This window comes from Dryobates pubescens, chromosome 25, assembly GCF_014839835.1.
Source record: "Dryobates pubescens isolate bDryPub1 chromosome 25, bDryPub1.pri, whole genome shotgun sequence".
NCBI classification, from domain to species: domain Eukaryota; kingdom Metazoa; phylum Chordata; class Aves; order Piciformes; family Picidae; genus Dryobates; species Dryobates pubescens.
In genome coordinates, this window is record NC_071636.1 from 12,407,688 (window position 1) to 12,423,988 (window position 16,301).

Consider the following 16,301-nt stretch of genomic DNA (forward strand, 5'->3'; position numbering starts at 1 on the left):
GATTGCAACCCATCATAAGTGTCCCAAACTAGGCTGAGATATGCTGCTGAAAAAGAATGAGTTTGGATTGACTGTCATGCTGCAAAGATATGGAGATGTTCTTAACAACCAACCCCTCTCCAGCTATAAGAAATTTGATCATATGCATTTCATTCTCGGTGTCACATATAAGTGGGAGATACATTTGTCACTGGATAATACATTCAGAATTAACAAGAAGAACTTGTCAGGTTTTGGCTGCAACCACTGAAGCTAAAGCCTAGAGCAAAATAAACTGTCAGATCAGAGCTTTGTTAAAAGGATTAAACCCCTTCTTAAGGGTGGAGCTGTGGAAAAGCCTTTAAGCTTTATACTTACACCTGAAAGGTTTTATACTGGGATGCTAACAAAGACTGACACAAAACAAATATTTTACAAAACAAGAGCTAATCTGACCTCATGAGTCTCCAGAATCAGCTGAGTTGCAAACCATGGGCTGAGCAAATGCTGTCAAGAAACCCTGCCTCTGTCAGAGGGTCACTAATTATTGGCCACATTTTTTGGCATCTGCTCAAGTTGCTGTAGAATCAGTAACCGGTTTGTAAGTTAGTCTCATTACAGACCCACTACAGTAATTGATTTGCACAGTGGCCGTGTGGTAACTCATAAAACTTTGTACAGGGGTCCCGGTTCTGTAAATATTTCCTCCTGCACTCACGGGGAACAAAGCATCCCCTGGAAGTCAATGAGTTCAGCTGCAGTCCCAGTTTGCAAGCAAGCATTAGGAGGCTCAGATCATTGCACTGCACCCTTTCTACCACAGGGGGAAAAAAAAATAGATGTTTTCCTACATTCAGTTAATTACAGAATTGCACCACATGATACCCTTGTGAATGAAGGAGGTGTTAGTGTAGTGCTCATTTTGCAGTTAGGGAAGCAGAGCTATGACTCAGAGGTGCAGTGAGCTGCTCAAGGTCGCACAGTAGCTCAGTCATAAATAGCACCCAGGTGCTACTGCCTGCTCTTGCCCAACTCTGAGTTTTCTCACGCTGCTTCAACTGTATTTTGGGAGCTTGACTTCAGCTTCAAAGAGGTTTGGAACCCGTTCATTGTCTGGCCTGCCTGTGTCTGCTTCATGAACCCCTTCACCCAAGCCTGCTCTGCACCATGGCGTCCTGTGGTTCATCACCCTCCTGCCATCTCTTGGTCCTCAGCTAATCAAGTCAGGCACAGGCATAGGCATCTCCTTACCAGCACTGTGGTAAGGAAACACGTAGTAACAGGCACTGGGTGAGATGCAACAAGCAGCCCAGCAATGCAAACATGGCAGTGCATAGCAGACAACAAACTTCTGCCTGAAGGCTGTCAGACATCAAAACAGCTCACACTCATGAGCAGCTGCTGTTTGCTGGGAAGAGGCCGTCAGGGTCCCCTCACATGGACCTAAGAAAGCTGTATCAAGAGACTCACCTGGAAGCAAACAACCTGAGGAAGAACCTGCAACTCAAATCATCCTACAACTGTAACAAAAACCTTCCCACCAAAGAGCCCACAAATCTGATGTAACCTGGAGGCAAAAGCTCCACTGCATTTTGGTAACCTATGAGCCTTTTACATCTGTATAATCCATCAACAAGGCCAAGCTGGAGGGGACTTTGAGCAGCATGGTCTATCGGAAGGTGTTACTGCCCATGGCAGGGATATTGGCTCCAGATGGTCTCTCAGGTCCCTTCCAATTCAAACCATTCTACAATTCTATGATCATTACAATCCAAAGCTAGATCACTCCAGTGCCTTGCAAACTCCAAGTTTAATGTTTTCAGCTAGCTGGGTGTCAGCTTTTTCTCAGCTCTTTGGGCTCAAGGCAAAACTTCTGGGCTCTGCAGTTGTGGGAGCTTGAGGGAGCTGAGATTTACAGCACTGTGCCCCAAGGAAGAAGAAAACAGCAGCTGCAGACCCTCTGGTTTTGCAGAGGCTATGATCCAGAGGCAGAGATGAGTCAAGTCTGCATCACACAAGTAAGGTTCTTTTTCTAAAAGTGACACAGAATGAATCCTAATAAGATTAAGTTTAGTGATTCTGAGAGACATCAGATACTACAGCAGCTATGGCCAGGAATCAGAGAACCAAGCTCTAATCTCATTTTGATATTGCTATATTCATCTAGGAATATGAACAAGTCTCTTAAATTCCCTGTGTTGAAAGGATGCCTCTATTGACTTCAACTGTAGAGGTTATGGAGTCACCAGACTACAGAATCACAAAGAACCACAGAATCACCAAGGTTGGAAGAGACTTCAAAGATCATCAAGTCCAACCTGTCACCACAAACCCCATGACTAAACCATGGCACCAAGTGCCACATCCAATGCCCTCTTGAACGCCTCCAACAATGGTGACTCCACCACCTCCCTGGGCAGCACATTCCAATGGTGAACAACTCTCTCTGTGAAGAACTTTCTCCTGACCTCCAGCCTAAACTTCCCCTGGTACAGCTTGAGACTGTGTCCTCTTGTTCTGGTGCTGGTTGCTTGAGAGAAGAGACCAACTCCCTCCTGGCTACAACCACCCTTCAGGTAGTTGTAGACAGCAATAAGGTCTCCCCTGAGCCCCCTCTTTTCCAGGCTAAACAATGCCAGCTCCTTCAGCCTCTCCTCTTTTCCTCAACAGTGCAACACCTGCCAGAGCTGTAAACCTGTAGATAGCCTCTGACAACCCTCACCTTTAATGCTGGTCTTACGTAGTGTAGACATTACTAAATCATCTCAAGAGATACATTTGTTGTTTGAAAGCAAGGAATTGTTTTGTATTTGAAGCCAGTTTCAGTCCAAAGAGGCTCATTAGTCCCACCTAGGAGGAAAGGCACTGTGTCATCACACCTCCAGTGATCAGAGCAGGCTATGATGCATCAAGCCTCCAACACCTTTAATGACTAAGTACTACAACTGTGTGGTAGCACTCCGTGTATAAAGATGTGGCATCACCTCTCCTGCTTTTTACAGCGACCTACTGAAGGGCTGGGGGGATATTTTTTTCCAGTGTTTGAGCTCAGTTGTGATGAGTGCTGTACAACTCACTGAACTATCAATGTACCCCCGGTGACCAGCCCTGCCAGGTAATTAGGTTTGTTGCTTTCACAAAAATGAAAGCAAATAAAATAAAAAGGGGAAGGGGAAAAAGAAAACAAACCAAAAAAGCAGTGTAATTATGGTTTGGAGAGCACTGGGCTCAATTTTATTTTTTTTTCCATTCTCAAAAGTCCTCCAGGGAAACAAAGAATGAGAGCTACTTATTGATTTCTTCCTCCTGCCTCTCATGCGCAAGACTTGCTGGAAAACATGCCCCCTTGCTAGAAATCACCAACGTCCTCAGCTCCCCCAGGAACACAGGGAGGGGGGAAGCAGAAGTGAAGGCACTTGAGTTTAAAAGGGGAAAAAAAAAGAAAGCCCCAAAAAATAAAAGAAAGAAAAAGAACGAGGGCAACAGTTTCAGCTTTCATTATAAGCACTGTTATATCAACAATGGCTGGGGAACAAAGGAAGCCATTTCCACTAGTTCCTGCTTCAATTAGTTATTTGAACTAGTGAAGATTGTGCCACTTTATCTCCCCCTTGTAACATAATCATTGTATTTTACATCTCATGAGAAAAAAGGCCTGCCAGAGGACGTTATCTGGCTCTGGGTCATACATCACAGGAGATAACATCGTTATTCATGTCAAAAGGGATGATCAAGGTCTTCCTGTTTTATCAGCGATTAGCCAGGAAAGAAAAGCTGCTGCTGCTCTTGGCAGATAGCCAGGCGCTGTCTGAGCATTGCCATAGCAGTGCAGCCAGCACCGCTCACCCAGCAACTGCGCTGGGCTTCAGAGCCGCAGCAGAAACGGCTCCTGCAAAACCATTAACAGCTCGGCTAATAGGGAAGGCGCTGAGCTTTCATTAGCCAGCAGCAGCAGGAGATGGCCTCTGCCAGCACAGGGTCTGATCCTGCTCCCACGCAGTACCTGTGCCCCGGCACGCTGGAGTTCAGGCAGAGGCCAGCTGGCAGCCAAGCCAGGCACGGTGCAACTTAGGATGGTCTGGGAGGCATTTAAATCCCTTGGGCTCCAGCAAGAGCTCTCTCTCAGGGCCACCAAGATGATCTGAGGGCTGGAGCAGCTCTCCTACCAAGGCTGGGAAAGTTGTGGTCTTTCAGCTTGGAGAAGAGAAGACTGGGGGGGCACTTTACAGCTGCATTTCAGCATCTGAAGGGGACCCACAGGAAGGCTGGGGAGGAGCTGTTTAGAAGGGCCTGTGGGGATGGGACAAGGGGCAATGGTTTGTAACTGGAGCAGGAGGGATTTAGGAGGAAGCTCTGCACAATGAGAGTGGTGAAATACTGGAACAGGTTGCTCAGGGATGTGGTGGAGGCCCCATCCCTGGAGACATTCAAGGTCAAGCTTGATGGGGCCCTGAGAAACTTGATCTAGTTAAAGATGTCCCTGCTTACTGCAGGGGGGTTGTAAAAGATGACCTTTGAGAGTCTTATCCAGCCCCAAACATTCTATGATTCTTCACCTCCGAACACCCTCACTTGGCTGTTGACATCTCCCTTACTACCTGATTTTGTACCATTCTTTCATATTCTCCCCTCAGATGGCATCACACTGAAGCTGGGACAGAGCTCAGCCTCTGGCTTTGCTGCTTGCTGAATTATTTCACTTCCCAAGCAGCTTCCCTTGAGCTCAGAGCTCTTCACTCCTGAATGCTTAGCATATTCCCAATTTAAACATCTTGGGCAGTTTACCTACTGTCTGAGAGCAGCAGTAAAATCTACCCACCTTATCTCAGCTACAAGCCCAAAGGGACATAGAATTCAGTGCCTTATGCCTTCAACCCTAGCAAAAAAAAAGAAGAAAAACACTGCTTTTTGAAAAATATACCATGTTGAACTACAGAGGTACATTCCACAGTGGCTTCCTGAAGGGACTTATCTTTATGTGCCTGATTCAGGGTTCATTGAACCAAAAAAGCCTTTCCATTCACTCACTGAGCTCCAGCACTGTATCCTTTGGCAGTAACACAGCATTGTGGAAATTCAGTGTCCCAAATCACCAGGCAAGACTCATCTGAACAGCCTTTTACTGTCTTCTCCCATTTCATTGACAGTGGAGAAGTCCATTCACCATTAGATCCATTGTAAACCAAATCACATAGAAGATCCTGAGCATGAGCCAGGTAACTCTTTTAAGATCACAGCTGTACAGGTTTTGAGTGCTGCTAAAACACAAAAAATTGTGTGGTTAACAAGCACAAAAACACTTCAAGAATACACAGCCTCCTACTTCGGGGGGGGGGGCAAAAGCTTCTGTCAAGTGCAAATTTTGGATGGATCCATTTTGTGGGGTTTATACCTCTCCCCACATCACCTGTCATTGTATAAACCACAGCACAGGAGGTTCCACCTCAACGTGAGGAAGAATTTCTTTGCCATGTGGGTCACAGAGCACTGGAACAGGCTGCCCAGAGAAGCTGTGGAGCCTCCTTCTCTAGAGACTTTCAAGACCCATCTGGATGTGTTCCTGTGCTACCTGAAATGGATTCTATGGTCCTGCTCTGGCAGGAAGTTGGACTTGATGTTCTCTGGAGGTCTCTTCCAACCCCTAACATCCTGTGAGTCTGTGATCATTGGCTGGAGGTAAGGGAAGAAAGACAGAAATTGCTATGCAAGCACTCTGATAGATAGTCCATCAATTTCAACAGCAGTTAGCCCAGCTCAGAGCCTAACACCCAACTGTGTTGTTGCAGCAGCCAGCCTGAAACTGGAAGAGGATTAGTAGCAAAAACAAAGTGTGAACCAAAACTTATTAAGCCTCGAGATACGTTAAAAATAATAACAAAAAGAAACCTGAGACCAAAAGCCATCTCCCTTCAAAGGCAGATAAAATTAAAAATGACTCAGCAGCTCTATGAGTCAGGACAGGAAACTTGTCACGGAGCCAGCGCTTGTAGCTCCAGTGGAAATGGGCACAAGGGCTCTGTATTGCTGTCGCTGGTGCGCTCATCATCACCATCGCTGCCAAACACAAGGCACAGCCCTTCTGCAGAGCCACACAGGACAAGCTCAGCATGAGGAGCTTGAAAGTCAGATGTACCTCCAGATGAGTTATGAAAAGGAAACGTAATCGCTCAAACAGACCACAAAAACAATCTGGGTTAAGCCAGCACAGCTGGGGCCCTTGCAGGTCACACAATGAAGCAGAAAAACAGCAAGAGTTTGGTGGCAGAGGTTTTTTCAGAAGGGGTTGCACTGGAAGGCTGGGCAATGAGCTGTTCCCATCTCAGCTGCTGATCTCAGAGCACTGCTTTCCTCCTGCCCACTCACGAGGCTAAAAGCCATGATATAAAGCAGCTGTCCCCAATGAGTAGGCAAAGAGAGTATGGACACAAAAGGACTTTAACTGCAGGACACCTTGTCTGACTGGTTGAGTCATGCCAGTTCTCTTTCAGCAGAGAAAGCTCAGAAAACAGGGCTGGGAGCAGCACTCTGGCACCCACTGGAGCTGGGCTACCCTAGTGTAGCTCAGACACAGAACCCCCTCTCCAGTGCCCTTTCCTGCTCCCCACTGCATCAAGAGTAGGAGAACCTTACCTCTTTTGCAACCTGGAGGCATTCCATGCCCAGGACTAGGGGAAATCTCCAGTGGAGTTTTGCTATGTAACCCTCAGCTGGCGTCCAAGCTGCTGTTAGGTAAATCACAGGAAGCTGAGCTGTACACAGAGAAGCTACCTCCAATTGCATCAGGACTAAGTCAAGCCAACAGCTGGGCTTCCATCCACAGACATGTTGGGCAATATATTCAGTCCTCATGATTTCCATTTACTAGCAATCGTGAGATCCAAACAGGGAAAGGCTGGCAAATAAACTGATGAGTGGTTAGCAAGCCCTGCGCTGCTCTTTGGGAGTCTGAGCCAGGAGATCACTGCCTAGATAGGAGAATTCATAAAGTTTTACTAGAGAGATCATATAAGCCCTGCAGCCTTTAATAAAGAAAATGTAATTACAGCAGATTATTATTTTTCAGATCAAATGTTTCAAGTACCAGGTATATAAAAACACAGTTGGACAAGCTTCCAAAAAGGAATCAAGTAAAATATGTAACTCTCCCAGTAATTAACACTCATTAGGGGTAATTTGCATGCAACCCCTCATCAGATCTAGAAAAGACAACCCTGAAGAACTGCCCAGTTTGTCCTTTGGGCATCCTAGCCTTGCACATATCCTGTCAAAGTTTATATCCAAAGACCTCAAAGCACCAGCAGAAAGGCAGGGTACCTGCTGCCACAGGAGGATTCTTATCAAGCATGTAGCAAACTCCTTACAGTGCACAGCAGCAGAAGCTACAAAGCAAACCCCATATCTGAGCTCTAGTAATTAGCTGATATATTCTGTAGTCTAATCTTTCTTTTCTCTCCAAAGGTGGTCCAGATCATCTCTCTGTGGAGTCCTCCCTCTCTTGCAGGATTTCTCTGCCGCCCCTCCTGTAGCTTCTCACACCCCTCAGGGCTGCACATCCCATCAGGAGCACCACTGCCTGCGGAGCACCAGCCCTGCAGATGGGGCCCACAGCATCCCCAGTTAACTGGTTCAGCATGGCTGCCGGGGTCTCTCTGGGAGTGAAGCCAGAAGCACTGGGCTGGATCCAACCTGGCAGGGCCAGCCTAAGCACAGAGCAGTCCCTGATCTGAGCTGGAAAGGTCTGTCACAGATAAGTACTTCCATAACTCCCCTAGAAAAGCTTTTGGGGGTTTTGTAATGGATATTCAAATACCAGGGAGATGAAATCCATCTGCAAGGGTTTCTTGTGAAAGAGAGGAGCACTACAGAAACTGTGCATACTGCTCCTAGCCAAAAGTGTTATTTTGCACAGGTTACATACACCACATGGATATTTTTATTACTACACTTCATGAAATAATTCTGAGGTTTCCTAGAAGATACTGTTTCTCTTGCCACCAACAAACACAAACCTTGCTCCAAGCAACTCCTGACACATAGGCAGAGGAGGAAAAAGTAAAAATCACCTACAGCCTTTCAAAAGCTGCACCTTCCACATATTGCAGAGGTAAATGCCATGACACGTTATGGATGGGGCCACAACTAGAGCCACACATGCAAAGCTTTCCCAGAAAACCTCCCACTCACTCCATCAGGGGTTTTCTTGGCTCTCACAGTGTAGGACAGTTTCCCATGGAAGCTTCCAGATACATGCTGCCAACAATATGGTCCCTTCTGCTACCTGATAGCTCCCACCTACAGTCATTCTGTGGCTATTGTAGCCAAAGGAGAACAAGACAACACTCTCCAGGTGGAAAAGAATACCTCAGCATCCTGGTCAAGGTCCTCATGGGTAATTAGTCCCCTCTGCTCACACTCCTCCTCACCCTGTGATTTTTACATCTAGTCCTGTAACAGTTTATACATTCATAGAACAGTTTAGGTTGGAAGAGACCTTGAAGATCACCCAGTTCCAACCCCACTGGCATGGCCAGGGACACCTTCCACTAGCCCAGGTTGCTCAAGGCCTCATTCAACCTGGCTTTAAACTCCTCTAGGGAGGGGGCATTCACGATCTCCCTGGGCAACCTGTTCCAGAGTCTCACCACCCTCACTGTAGAGACTTCCTTCCTAATAGTCTGAATCCCCCCCTCCTCAAGATTAAATCCATTCCCTCTCATCCTATAACTGCAACTGCAGTTGTACATCAACAGCACAGAATAAGATACCCATTTTCTGAGTCCACACAGATTGGTTTCAGCCCAGCCTGCTGGCATGGGCTTTGCTCACCAACATGGTTCCATATCCTGGATCTGTTCCACAGCATCTCTAGCAACTGGCGTTTGTGTCCCAACTCTAGACCTGGAGCACCACCTCTCCACACCAGCGCTGCGTGGGTCAGCAGCAACAGGGTTAGCACAGCAGCTTCAGCTAGTAGCTGAGCAAGAGCACTTTAAAAAGAAGCCCACAGTATTTGAAATAAATGCAGAACAATGGCTCTGCTCAGAAGTGCTGCTATTAGGCAGCAGCTTGAAGAGAAACGTCTGGTGAAAAAAGCATTTTAAGTGATGCTTGTTTATTCCCTGATTTCTTAGGTGATTATCGCCTTGGCAAGGGTTAGCAAGGAATAGCAGAGCTCTGAAAAATGGCTTCTGAATCTCACACTGTGACAAAATAACAGCTGCCTAATAATGCAATGACTTTTAAACCACACCTAGCAGGGGATATTAATGAAGATATTTCCCCAGCTTCTAAATTACTGCTATTGATTATATCTGTGTAACAAGGATGGATCTGTTTTCATGGAGGGATAAGTAGAGATGAAAACACTTCCCCAAATCAGTCACCTTTCAGGTCTTTAGAAATGCTGACTTGAAAATACTTTAACAGATTCCTGAGATCTTAGAAGAGAACATCCCAAATTGCCCCTTTGTGTTTTACTGTAGTGGGGTTTCCCTCAATGATTTCTTTGTTACATTTATCACATGGATCCAACAGCTAAGTCTCAGAAGTTGTTCATTTTGTGACCCTTAATTGAAATTGCTACCACTTGAAATCTAAGGGGCTTCAGACAGGATCTACCCATGAGGAAGAAGTAATCTACAGTCACCGGATTCCTTTAGGAGCCAGAGGGAGACTAGAAGAGCCCAGAGCAAAGCCCAAAACAAGCAGCACAAGCACAGACATTCAAAATTGCTTTGGCCTGTGATTAAATTATTATTTTATTTGAATCCTTACAATGTCAGAGAACAAATTATTAGGAGGACAGGGTCATCGTTGCAGGATAGTGCTGCCAGAGCAGTCAACTCCCTCACTGATCCAAGCACAGATACCAGAAAAGAGCCTTATCTTTGGAAGTGTACAAAAGGGGAAGGGAAGGAAGAAAAAAGTGCTTCTTCATGTCTCTGAAATAGAAGCACAGATTTATCAAGCCCTTCTTCTAAGAATCCATTTGCCAGAGAGCCATAATGCCTGGAGATTAATTAGTCCAAATAAAAATTATGGAATACAAGACTAAGTACTATTGATTCCCTGCTCACTCTCCTAGCCTTATTTGTTGCTCCTGCCTCAGATTCCCTTGCCTGCTCCTTTGCTTTCAGCTGGAGCTCATCCACAAAATAAAAGAGCCTACACATATTTAGTTTCTAACTTCCTATTATATTCGAGTTCCTTGTAATAAAGAACTCTAAAATAGCATGCTCCCCCCCCCAGAAAAAGGTCACTTCCTCTCTCCCTCTCCTGGTCTGGCATGGGTGAATAGAATAGAATAGAATAGGAATAGAATAGACCAGACCAGACTGGAAGAGACCTTCAAGATCATTGCATCCAACCCATCAACCAATCCAACACCACCTAAACAACTAAACCATGGCACCAAGCACCCCATCAAGTCTCTGTGGTATAAACCTCTAGAATAAACCTCTAGGGTGATATAAACCTCTAGAATTTTAAGGTTTGAGAAAGCATAGTCAGGAGTGATGGGAGCCACAATAGTGGCCAAAAAGCCCACAGGCTAGCCATGCACAGCTCCCTGGCATGGAGCAGCCTCGATTCCCACAGGACAGGGGCCATGGTGCCTTGTAAGGGCAGCACCTGACTCCAAGAGAACATCCCTCAGTGTGCAGAACACCTGGGGCAGAGAAGGAAGAGGCAGCTGTGGGACAGGAGCCCTAAATGGCCTCTTCAAACAGCTGCTGGGTGGAGAATCTGAGAGCAAGCACACAGCCCCAGCTTTCATTAGCCACATTCCTGCAAACCACAGATGTTGACCAAGACCAGAAGCTCCACAAGTTTCCATTCAGCTCTAACCAGTTTGTGGGTTGCAATTTTAAATACATAAATAAATAAATAAACACATGCTATACACATAAATAAAGGGGGAGGGGAGGGGAGGGGAGGGGAGGGGAGGGGAGGGGAGGGGAGGGGAGGGGAGGGGAGGGGAGGGGAGGGGAGGGGAGGGGAGGGGAGGGGAGGGGAGGGGAGGGGAGGGGAGGGGAGGGGAGGGGAGGGGGTAAAGGAGGCCCCCCAAAGCACTGCCAATATTTAGGGAAGGAGGGTATGTATCCTGGGGAGGAAGGCATTTGAGATCAGAGCGAAGATTGGTGCAGCTTTTTTAGCTCCAAACTTTGCATAGGCGATCAGTAGCCAGGGGATAATTTATTGACAAAATTTGTGGCAGATCAGACAAGGTGTTTGTGAGATATGGGACTTTGAAAAATGAGGTGCAATTCAGCCTTTGAAATATTCCTCTAACCATTCATCGTGCAGCAATATCTCAAAACCTACTTGGCCTAGAAACTTCAAGTTTGTTTTATTCAAGAGTCCTTGGCTAGATTCAGTGCACGGGAGTGCTTCAGATAAGGTCAAAGTCTTATTTACTGTAGGCTTCCCCTCCAGCCTTTCCTTCTTTTTTTTCTTTCCTCTTTTTAACTTCCCTAAGCCATCAAACATCCCTTCAGACTGGACATGCAAAAATAAAAGAAATAATACCTTAAGAGAGGCTTTAACAGGATTTTGGCAAGGGTTAGTTGCTGTGTGGAAACGTGGACACAGACACGCTGGCAGTGTTCAATTAGTTTGACTTCCAGGAGATTAATATTTGCTCCCCCAGCTACTCACTGGGATCTGCACATACTGATGCTTGATTCACTCATGCTGGAATGGAGACCCCAGCACAGACTCATTTTGTAAGGCACAGAAGGCAAGAATCGCTCACATTTGGAGACGGCACGCATCAGCCCGAGCAGCAGCCTTCCCCAGCACCGGACAGGAGCTTTCCAGGCAAGCCTCACACCGTTAAAATGAAAAGAAGAAAACCTTTGTATGCAACATTTACTGTCAAGGTTTTCTGTGCACTTCTTGGCTTAAATGCTCCCCTCCAGCTTCATCTTGAAAGGGTCTCAGATCTACAGAGCCAGAAGTCTGCTGGAGCCAGCGTTTGGAGACCTTTGCTAACTCAGATGCTCTGGTTACGTTCAGGGTGTGTCCAGGCAGGAAAATTTATCAGTGTAAACAGGGAGCATCAGTTCAGCTTTATGATTACACAATGAGACAGGTTTCACTCAGAGCAGGAAAGGAAGCTGGGAGTAGATTTTCTAGAATTTCATTTCCTTGCAGCTATTTCATGAGAACAAAAACACAAAGCCTACAACTGCTGAAAGCATAACTTCACCTCAGGTTCATGGAACTTAATTTAGCTCATTACAGTCTTTTGGAAAAAATAGAGAAGTCAAAAGCTCTACAAATTTTCCTTATGGTATAACATCACCCACTTAGTTTCTGACATTTAAGCAGACCTCTCTAATACCAGTGCTGCTTTCTGGCAGAGTCACTCAAGCTCCTGGAGTAAGGGTAGCAAAAGGAGAAGAACAGCAGTTAACCCGTGTCAGAGAACATCACCCAGCCTTTCCAGACAGTACCTTGTCTGAGAACCAAAGCTTCAGAGAGCTCACTTCCACCACCAGCCCAGGCAAGAAGGACCAAGACCTCCTCTCTGACCTTTCTTATCATTTCTTGCTTTATCACACCCATAAGTAGTCATCTGCCTGCCTCACCTGCCCCTCATCTGTATTTGCCCTGGACCAGCACTGTCTGTAAATTGCCATCTCTGGCAGATGGATTCAGTTTCTTTTGACCTTACAAATTCAATAATCAGGTAGGTTTTTCACCTGCCAGCTACCCTGACAAGTAAATTGATGTTGCAAATAGGAAAAAAAAAAACCAGCAAGGAGGAGGGAAGAGGGTGGAAGGAGTGAGGAATGAATGACAAGCCTTTTCCTATCTTGCCCCAGGTGAGTGTTGCAAATTGGCAGCAGCAGTGAGGGAGTCACCCAGGGTTACCATGCAATGATTTGGGTATTAACAAGCATCCTTGCATTGTTTCCATCCTTAATGTTATAATTAACCCCTTGGAGCCAACAAGTCTGGCAGTGTCATTGTTAGGGCTGATGTGAAAAGATGGTGTGGCATGTTGTACTGGGAATTCCTAGCAGCCCACCATCAAAGGTTTAATCATATGCAATTTATGCCTTCAGAGTTTATTATATAGTGGAGCTTGCTGGAACCTCTCCTGTTGTCATGCAGCAACATGCAACAAATCTGTGTACTCTCCAGTTGAGTGCATTGTCTCACAAGTGCCCTTTCCCCATAGAAAAGAAGGAGTAGCAAGGTATTTTTAAACAGTCTAGACTGGAAATTGAATAGGAGGAGGCGGAGGTTGAGAATGAAAGCTATGAATGTAGCTCCTTTAAGACAGGGCAGCACATACAAGTATCTTACCTTAACTCTTGCAACTGTTTTGGAGCAACCAGAAGGAAATGGAGTTGGACAAGATGACCCTCAAGGGTCCCTTTCAACCTGATGCATCCTGTGATTCTATGAAATCTGAACATGTAGGTTTAACTTTTCTGAACTCTAAAATGCTTCTGTTAAATGTATGTCTACTGCTTTTGCCAGGTCTCATTTCTTAATATCCAAGATATGCATTGCACCAGCAGGTCACCAGGTCAGGTAACAACAGAGAAGCATTTGTTATGATCCATGAAGCAGGCTGTCCAAAGGAAGCTGCTGGGGCTTGGTTTTTACAGCGATGGTGTTAGCTGAAAGAAACTCTGAGCTCTGTGTTCCTCGGCACTGCCTGCTGCACACCTGCCCTGAGCACAGCCCCCAGGCTTCAGCCTCTGGTGCTTTTAACAGGACTTAGCTTTTGTTGGTTGTGTTATCGATGACTTTTTTTGCCTCTGCTGTGTGCTGAGGGGGTACACAGGCATTTCAGCTGCTCTGCAAACAGCAAAAGTAGCTATTCTGGCTCCAGCTCTGGTTCTGTGTGGATCCATCTCCATGGTCAAGACTGATGAGTTAAGCCTGGGGAAAGTCGCAAGATCAGCCCCAACTTCTTTGTATTTGAAGAAATAACAGATTCCAGCCATCTGGGGACATCACCCTCTGGCTTTGTTTGTTTGTTTGTTTGAGTTTTGGTTTTGCACTGGTGATGGATATTTAAAAGACAAGACAAAAACCCAAAAGAAACCCAGGAGGCAAAATTTTCACATGATCTCTGAAGTCTTTCCCAACCTTATTGATTCTATGATTCTATCAGCTAAGCCAAGAGGTTGGGATTCAAATATTGCAGAAAATCTCATGAAGTTCACAATCTGGTCAGCAGTGAACTGGAGAAACTGAAATCTCCTTAGTTTCGAATCCACAAGCTGATCACCCAAAGTACTTCAGTGGTTTAAAACAGTCCAAGACAGCCCTGCCTGGACCACCATCAGATCTACAGAAAGAATAGAATAGAATTAACCAGGTTGGAAAAGACCTTTGAGATCATCAAGTCCAACCTATCACCCAACACCATCTAATCAACTAAACCATGGCACCAAGCACCCCATCCAGTCTCTTCCTAAACACCTCCAGTGATGGTGACTCCACCACCTCGCTGGGCAGCCCAAAGCAGGCAGATGACAGGGAGGGAAAGCACAGCATTATGGTACAGATGAGGAACAAGACAGTTAAGTGTCTTCCTCTAAAGCCTAGACAATACATAACAGAAATGGGGGTTGAAGTTAGACCTTGTAGACTGTCATCCAAGATTATTGGCAGGAAGCTGGCACTCAGTGCCAGAGGAAAGCACAGAAAAGTCAACCAGAAGTCAGCTCTGGAAACCACAGGGCGGCTCCCAGATAACTTTTATAAATAGACCTTCCTTACAAAATGTTTCCCACATGCTCACCTCAGTCCAGGCAGGGAAGCTTCCAAACAGAGAGGATTTACTGACATTTGTCGTGCAGCAGACACTGAGAGGGGAGCTTCTCTTTGCTGCGGTGATGTGACTGGAGGAACGGAACCACATTATCTTCACTCTGGCCCTGGAGTGACACAGAAGCTCCTCAGCAATGATAACAGCATCACAGGGTAGAACATGTGCTGTGGGAAATGTCTTCTCAGGGGATGACTCAGCTCTTCTGCTTTCCAATATGCAGAGGAAAAAGAAGGAAATTTCAGATTACACCTTTTAAGGTTAATGTGTGGAGAAACCAGCAATGGTCTACGGACTGCTTTGTGTTTGTCCTGGACAGGTGAAGGGGAATGCTCCTCTCTGGATGCCTTTTAGTGTGGGCTGGACAAATGCCTCTCAGGGAAGGTCTGGGTATAAAATTACTCCTGTCTCAGAAGAGGACAGCATAAAGGATCTCTGCCAGATTCTTCCAACTGCCCTATTCAGCAAAGAGGCCTCGATAAAAAGATGAGAGAAGAACTCCATTACAAAAGGACGTGCTAAAAAAGGCAGTAACTGGCAAGAGACTACTCTGGGGAGCTGGGTGGAAGCCCTGAGGGAGGCTCTCTTCTTGAAGTCTGCTCTTATTGTACAACAGAAGGGAAACAAACAAACCAACAAAAACAAACCAAACCAAGCAAAAAAAACCCCAACCCAAAATGACCCCAAACAAACTCATAAACCCCCAAACAAAACCACCACCAAACCAGGACTGGGTTAAACTTGAGCATGAGAAAGGTGAGGACTTCCAAAGTACTTCTTCAACCTCTATCCTACCCCATCTGCAGAGGTGACAGCAACACCCCCAGTGTGACAAGCACTGAAGGGATCATCCCTCAAATCCTGAGGAGAGAGAGCTGCTGTGTCCTGCAGCCCTGTTGGAGTTTTGGCAGGCAGAGCAGAGCTGTCTCGAAAATATGGAAAACTGTCAACAGCACTGAATGCTTGTAGTGAAAAAAAGAGTTGCAAAGAATGCAGCCAAACAGGCATACTGCTCAGTTCCCACTCAAAAGCCATCCCACACATCCCTCCTATAGAGCTGTGCATCCTATCTTTAAATCTTGTGCAGCCACCTCCTCTCTTCCTGCAGCCCGTGCCATGAGACCAGGGCATTTTCCCAGGTGGGTGAGAATGAATGATGAATTTGTTGCTCCACAATCCAAATTCACAGGGCAGGCCAAGTAGAGGTCATGGAGACATCATTTGCTGCTGCTGCTGCTAACCCTCCCCTACACTTGGAGCAAATATCCTCCCTTCCCACCCCAACCTGCCCTCATGGCTGGATTTACATCAAAAAAGCAAACTCAAGAGGCTAAACCACTTGATGTAATCAGGCAACAGCTGTAAAAGGAGAAGCAGCAGTGGGCTGCTGGTGAGCCCTGGAATGCCATTCATCTCAGCTGGGGCTGTAAGTGAAGCCAGCTGCTGCTTAGAGGTGGTCTGGAGGGTTTTGTGGGGACTAGCCCAGCTCCAGCATTTTAACCACCCCACGCTGGATTCCAGCCTCAAC